This window comes from Bos javanicus, chromosome 22 (genome assembly GCF_032452875.1).
Source record: "Bos javanicus breed banteng chromosome 22, ARS-OSU_banteng_1.0, whole genome shotgun sequence".
Classification (NCBI taxonomy): Eukaryota; Metazoa; Chordata; class Mammalia; order Artiodactyla; family Bovidae; genus Bos; species Bos javanicus.
The window spans coordinates 60,263,088-60,270,156 of NC_083889.1; the positions used below are offsets into that span (position 1 = coordinate 60,263,088).

Here is a 7,069-nt window from a genome sequence, read left to right on the forward strand (position 1 = left end):
GATCCCGATGCTGCTGCAGGGGCTGGTGGGAAAGTCACGGCCCCGTGCAGACCCCGGCTGAAATGGAGACCCCTCGGAGGGGAGAGACTGAACTACAGACAGACAACAGGCAGACCACACGCAGAGACAGGACGCGCACCACAGTCTGCAGGAACCAGCCCAGGAGAGCGACCGACTCCTACAGACGTGGGCCCAGGTGTCTGGCCTGCCTCCTGCAGGTCATGCTGGAGGGGAGTCAGATGGCAGCCTGTGAGGCTCCACCCAGACGGCTCAGCAACTGACCGCGTCCAACCCTGGCCCTGTTCCCAGCTGAGCGCCGGCCGGGGAGCCCAAGTACGCGCCTGGCCGCTCTGGGACTCGGGCTCCCGGCTTCTCGTGGGGCTCCCCAACCCCCTGGCCTGCCTCTAAATCCCCCCCCGACCCACAAGTGGTGCTGCCCTCTCCCCCACAACAGAAATCTGCGCAAACTGCCTCAGCTTCCTCTCCTTCAGACAGCCTCCGTGATTTCCATGGAAGCAAAACCTCGCCACAGGCTGACCGCTTCTGATAATCATCTCCAAAGAAATGACCCAGATAACACCCTCCAAGAGCGTACAGGTGTGCACATTAGACATGACTGTCACCGCATTTATTCTCAACGGCTGAAGAGAAACCATAAGTCATCCTCGCGTATGTATGATAGGCATTTTAATACGATTTAATGGCCATTCACAACAAAATGCTTAATAAAACAGGAACAAAATGGAACTCCTAAGTGTGATACCAAGTATACATGAAAATGTACTAGAGAGTCACAATTAACAATGAACCCTTAGGGCTTCCCTGGTGGCTCAGTCAGTAAAGAATCTGCCTGCAATGCAGGAGGCCCAGGTTCGATTCCTGAGCCAGGGAAGATCCCCTGGAGAAGGAAATGGCAACCCACTCTAGTATTCTTTCCTGGAGAATCCCATGGACAGAGGAGCCTGATGGGTTGCATGGGGAACCACAGCCCATGGGGGAGGCAAAGAGTCGGACACAACTGAGTGACTAACACACATTAGGAGCATCACCCACTTAGAGTCAGGAAGGCGACAATGACAACCAGTATCATCACAGCTACTCAACGTTGCATGGAAAGCCTCAGCTTGTGCAGTAAGACAAAAGGAACCGAAATGAATAAGGATTGGAAGGGAAGCAATGAAAATTTTCACTACACACAAATTAAAAGCTCAGCTCCACTGAGAGTCTTGGAGAACCTACAATAAGCTATGAAGGGAAGGACCCGAGATCCAAGCACAGACACAAACCGTGTCGCCAGGCCACAGGAGCCACAGCCGTGGTAGTCAGAACATTTCATTTAGAAAGACACCAAGAACAATAACAATATGTTTGTAAGATCAGAAGGAAATCTAACAAAAGCAGTGCATGGTCTTTCTGGAGAAAATTATATGACTTCATTGACAAATATACAAGAAGACCAAAGTGAATCAGGCAGATATGCCACAAGCTGGGTGAGAAGACTCAGTGTCATAAAAATGACAGTTCTCCTGTACTGATCTATAAATTTAATTTAACCTCAATTAAATCCCAGTAGGGAATTTTATAGAATATGCACACGAATCCTAACATTTATGTGGATGAACAAAGGACTAAGAGCAGCTACGACACTCTGAGCACAGGGGTGTGAACCTTCCAAGAGAAGTTACTAAGATCGACCACGAAGCTTTAGCACCCCAAACCGCGAGATGTCGGCCCAGAAGGAGGAGGCCAAAGGGACAGAACAGGGAAAAGGCAGAAGATAGAAACACAGCTCACAGAGAACAGACAGAAGACAGACACAGAGATCACAGGGAACAGGCAGAAGACAGAAACACAGCTCACAGGGAACAGGCAGAAGACAGAAACACAGCTCACAGAGAACAGGCAGAAGACAGGAACACAGAGCTCACAGGGAACAGGCAGAAGACAGGAACACAGAGCTCACAGGGAAGAGGCAGAAGACAGAAACACAGCTCACAGAGAACAGGCAGAAGACAGAAACATACCTCACAGGTAACAGGCAGAAGTCAGGATCACAGAGCTAATAGGGAACAGGCAGAAGACAGGAACACAGAGCTCACAGGGAACAGGCAGAAGACAAGAACACAGCTCACAGGGAACAGGCAGAAGACAGGAACACAGCTCACAGGGAAGAGGCAGAAGACAGAAACACAGCTCACAGAGAACAGGCAGAAGACAGAAACATACCTCACAGGTAACAGGCAGAAGTCAGGATCACAGAGCTAACAGGGAACAGGCAGAAGACAGGAACACAGAGCTCACAGGGAACAGGCAGAAGACAAGAACACAGCTCACAGGGAACAGGCAGAAGACAGGAACACAGAGCTCAAAGGGAACAGGCAGAAGATAGACACAGAGATTGCAGGGAACAGGCAGAAGACAGAAACACAGCTCACAGGGAACAGGCAGAAGAGAGGAACACAGAGCTCACAGGGAAGAGGCAGAAGACAGAAACACAGCTCACAGAGAACAGACAGAAGACAGACACAGAGATCGCAGGGAACAGGCAGAAGACAGAAACACAGCTCACAGGGAACAGGCAGAAGACAGGAACACAGAGCTCACAGGGAAGAGGCAGAAGACAGAAACACAGCTCACAGAGAACAGGCAGAAGACAGAAACATACCTCACAGGTAACAGGCAGAAGTCAGGATCACAGAGCTAACAGGGAACAGGCAGAAGACAGGAACACAGAGCTCACAGGGAACAGGCAGAAGACAAGAACACAGCTCACAGGGAACAGGCAGAAGACAGGAACACAGAGCTCAAAGGGAACAGGCAGAAGATAGACACAGAGATTGCAGGGAACAGGCAGAAGACAGAAACACAGCTCACAGGGAACAGGCAGAAGAGAGGAACACAGAGCTCACAGGGAAGAGGCAGAAGATAGACACAGAGATTGCAGGGAACAGGCAGAAGACAGAAACACAGCTCACAGGGAACAGGCAGAAGACAGGAACACAGAGCTCAAAGGGAACAGGCAGAAGATAGACACAGAGATTGCAGGGAACAGGCAGAAGACAGAAACACAGCTCACAGGGAACAGGCAGAAGACAGGAACACAGAGCTCACAGGGAAGAGGCAGAAGACAGAAACACAGCTCACAGAGAACAGGCAGAAGACAGAAACATACCTCACAGGTAACAGGCAGAAGTCAGGATCACAGAGCTAACAGGGAACAGGCAGAAGACAGGATCACAGAGCTCAGAGGGAACAGGAAGACAGGAACACAGAGCTCACACGGAACAGGCAGAAGACAGGATCACAGAGCTTACAGGGAACAGGCAGAAGACAGGAACACAGCTCACAGGTAAGAGCCAGAAGACAGAAACACAGCTCACAGAGAACAGGCAGAAGACAGGATCACAGAGCTCAAAGGGAACAGGTAACAGGCAGAAGTCAGGATCACAGAGCTCACAGGGAACAGGCAGAAGACAGGAACACAGAGCTCACAGGGAACAGGCAGAAGACAAGAACACAGAGCTCAAAGGGAACAGGCAGAAGACAGGAACACAGAGCTCAAAGGGAACAGGCAGAAGACAGGATCACAGAGCTCAGAGGGAACAGGAAGACAGGAACACAGAGCTCACACGGAACAGGCAGAAGACAGGATCACAGAGCTTACAGGGAACAGGCAGAAGACAGGAACACAGCTCACAGGTAAGAGCCAGAAGACAGAAACACAGCTCACAGAGAACAGGCAGAAGACAGGATCACAGAGCTCAAAGGGAACAGGTAACAGGCAGAAGTCAGGATCACAGAGCTCACAGGGAACAGGCAGAAGACAGGAACACAGAGCTCACAGGGAACAGGCAGAAGACAAGAACACAGAGCTCAAAGGGAACAGGCAGAAGACAGGAACACAGAGCTCAAAGGGAACAGGCAGAAGACAGGATCACAGAGCTCAGAGGGAACAGGAAGACAGGAACACAGAGCTCACACGGAACAGGCAGAAGACAGGATCACAGAGCTTACAGGGAACAGGCAGAAGACAGGAACACAGCTCACAGGTAAGAGCCAGAAGACAGAAACACAGCTCACAGAGAACAGGCAGAAGACAGGATCACAGAGCTCAAAGGGAACAGGCAGAAGACAGAAACAAAGCTCACAGGGAACAGGCAGAAGACAGGAACACAGATCTCACAGGGAACAGGCAGAAGACAGAAACACAGCTCACAGAGAACAGGCAGAAGACAGGATCACTGAGCTCAAAGGGAACAGGCAGAAGACAGAAACACACAGCTCTCATGGAACAGGTAGAAGACAGAAAAACAGCTCACAGGGAACAGGCAGAAGACAGGCTCACAGGGAACAGACATAAGACAGGAACGCAGCTCTCAGGGAACAGGCAGATGACAGAAACACAGAGCTAATAGGGAACAGGCAGAAGACAGGAACACAGAGCTCAAAGGGAACAGGCAGAAGACAGGAACACAGAGCTCAAAGGGAACAGGCAGAAGACAGGAACACAGAGCTCACTGGGAACAGGCAGAAGACAAGAACACAGAGCTCACTGGGAACAGGCAGAAGACAAGAACACAGCTCACGGGGAACAGGCAGAAGACAGGAACACAGAGCTCAAAGGGAACAGGCAGAAGACAGGAACACAGAGCTCACTGGGAACAGGCAGAAGACAAGAACACAGCTCACAGGGAACAGGCAGAAGACAGGAACACAGAGCTCACAGGGAACAGGCAGAATACAGGAACACAGCTCCCAGAGAACATTAGAAGACAGGCACACAGAGCTCGCAGAGGAGGGAAGGGTGCCGGGAAGCAGGAGAAATGGGGGCGTCAGGGCTAGGAGATGGGCTCTGAAGGGTGTTTGACCTTTCTCGCGTGTGTACAGAGCACCTAGATGGCAAGGCGTTTCCTGCCCCTGGAAGTCTGATTCCCAGACAGATCCACGTTCCACACCAACCCTGACCAGACGTGAGAACAGACCACCGCATCCCTGCGCTTCAGTGTCCGTCAATCAGAACCACAGATCTGTGGTGCACACATAAGTACAGAAGGGGCCTCAGGATCCTCTCAGATCAGGTGGGGTGACTGATTCCACACCCCAAATGTAGACCTCTGAGTGTGAGACTGGAGTGTCTCTGCGTGAAAGGATGGGACAGACGGTGCTACGACCTTAGCAAACCTTTGAACTATGACCCCAGTACCCAACCTCCAGTACTTGGAACTGCCGAGTTCCAGTCGAAACTGCTATGGTTTCTGGGAAAGTCTCAGACTTTGGGAGGTGGGGTCATCTGTCCTGAGGAGTCCGAGGGTGACCTGCCTGAGAATGGCACTCTGTTGGAGTAACATGGGGATTCAGCTCCCTGACGTTCCAGAGCCCTCCTCCGTGGAAGCAGGCCGCACTGCAGGCTCGCGCACAAAGCCTGCCTTGGGTCCAGGCCTGGCCTCCCACCCCATCCAGTTAGGTGATGGTATGCAGCCTCTGCCGATGGTGCCAGACAGCATAGCCCTCCTCTGCTGCAGACCAAGCATCAGCGTGGCAGCCATTCTGTGACGTGAGTTGGGGGGCCCTCTGGGGCCCCTCCCCTACAGCCCAGCCGCTCTGCCCCTCACACCTGTAACCAGGCGACACTCAGCACTCACCATCGAAGCTTCCTTTACCACAGAGAAAGCTGAGGGGCAGCTCAGACGCCCCCAGCGGTAGCTGAGCACGGCTGCAGTCTGTGCTCTCCACAGAATGGGGTGCAGCACTGCAGGGTCAAAGCAGACACACACTTAGAACAGAGGGCGGGAGACCTGTGAGATGGAAAATACATTATTTAGCGAGACACGAACCCATGCAGGCAGGGAACAAGGATGTGCCAGGAAAAGAGAAGCGCAGAACTCAGGGCAGTGGTTTCTGCTGAGGCTGGGGCAGGAGGGTGGAGGAGAGACTGGGGGCTTGTGGTGAGGCCCGCTGCTTTAAATCACACACACATGTACACATGCACGCACACGCACACGTGTGCACACTCACTCATGCGCGCGCACACGTGCACACACACACGTGCATGCACACACTGCACACGTGCACACACACGAGCACACACACATGCGTGCACACACGGTAGCACACAGGCAGAATGCTGACAAAGCATGTGTTATCCACCAGGGTTCATCATTTTACTTTCAATATGTTTTGTGTGCTTGCCACATTTACGATCTAAAACATTAAGTCCACTGTGAGTGTGCATGGGACCCGGGGGCTGAAGTGTCAGGACACTGGGATGAGATATCCGAGAGAGGACGCCTGCACCTCGTGTGCTGGCAGGTCCAGGACTGAGCGCGTCCTCCTCCCAAGGGCACTGCAGTGTCACTGGACGAAAGGCAGCTGGGGGCCGTACGCCGAAGCAGCCCATCAACACTGGGCGTTCCTAGCTGCAGGACTTCTCAGAGCCTTCAACAAGCCAACATAGAAGTGACTCTCCAAGAACTGGACCCACTTCTGCAGAACAGTGTGGAAAACACCAGTCCACCAACAAGGTGTTTGCACATCTGCTGCACACGCAGCCTCCCGTTTGCTGGATTCCTGCATCAAAGCCCACGGTGGTCAGGTTTCTGTCTGGCCGCTTCACATCACTGCCCTCACCCCTGCTGAGACATGACCTGCAGACTGGGCTCCCTGACAGCATGAGGCAGTGTATTCAGACCCACAGCCCTACGTGGAGGCTTCAGGGGATGAGTCCTTATGCTGGACGCCTGCCAGGCCTCTGGAGGCTGACTGATGCCCAGGCCCCAGACCCCACTCAGAGTGGGCTAACCCCACCCAGGCAGGCCCACAGAGCTCACCTAACTCCATGTGGGGACACAACCCCCGCCCAGGTCAGCCCCCAGACCCCCAGAATCAGGTGGTCAGAAGAGCAGCCCGTGTGCGCCTTTCCTGGACACACCCAGGTCTGGACAGATGTCACTGAGCCGGCTGCGTGGCTGCGGGAGAGATTTGGTCTTCCCTGGCGGACTGACGTCCTCGGGGAATTAAGTGCAAGATGCGCTTAATAAAGCCATTATCCTGCCACCCAGCTGTGCCAGAT

General features: G+C 53.0%; 1 non-coding gene across 1 annotated transcript; it reads left to right on the forward strand.

The window, feature by feature from the left end:
* The first annotated feature begins 819 nt into the window (after positions 1-819).
* Positions 820-892, forward strand: TRNAC-GCA (transfer RNA cysteine (anticodon GCA)). Its single transcript has one exon. It is a non-coding gene; the product is annotated as a tRNA-Cys (tRNA).
* The last annotated feature ends 6,177 nt before the right edge of the window (positions 893-7,069 follow it).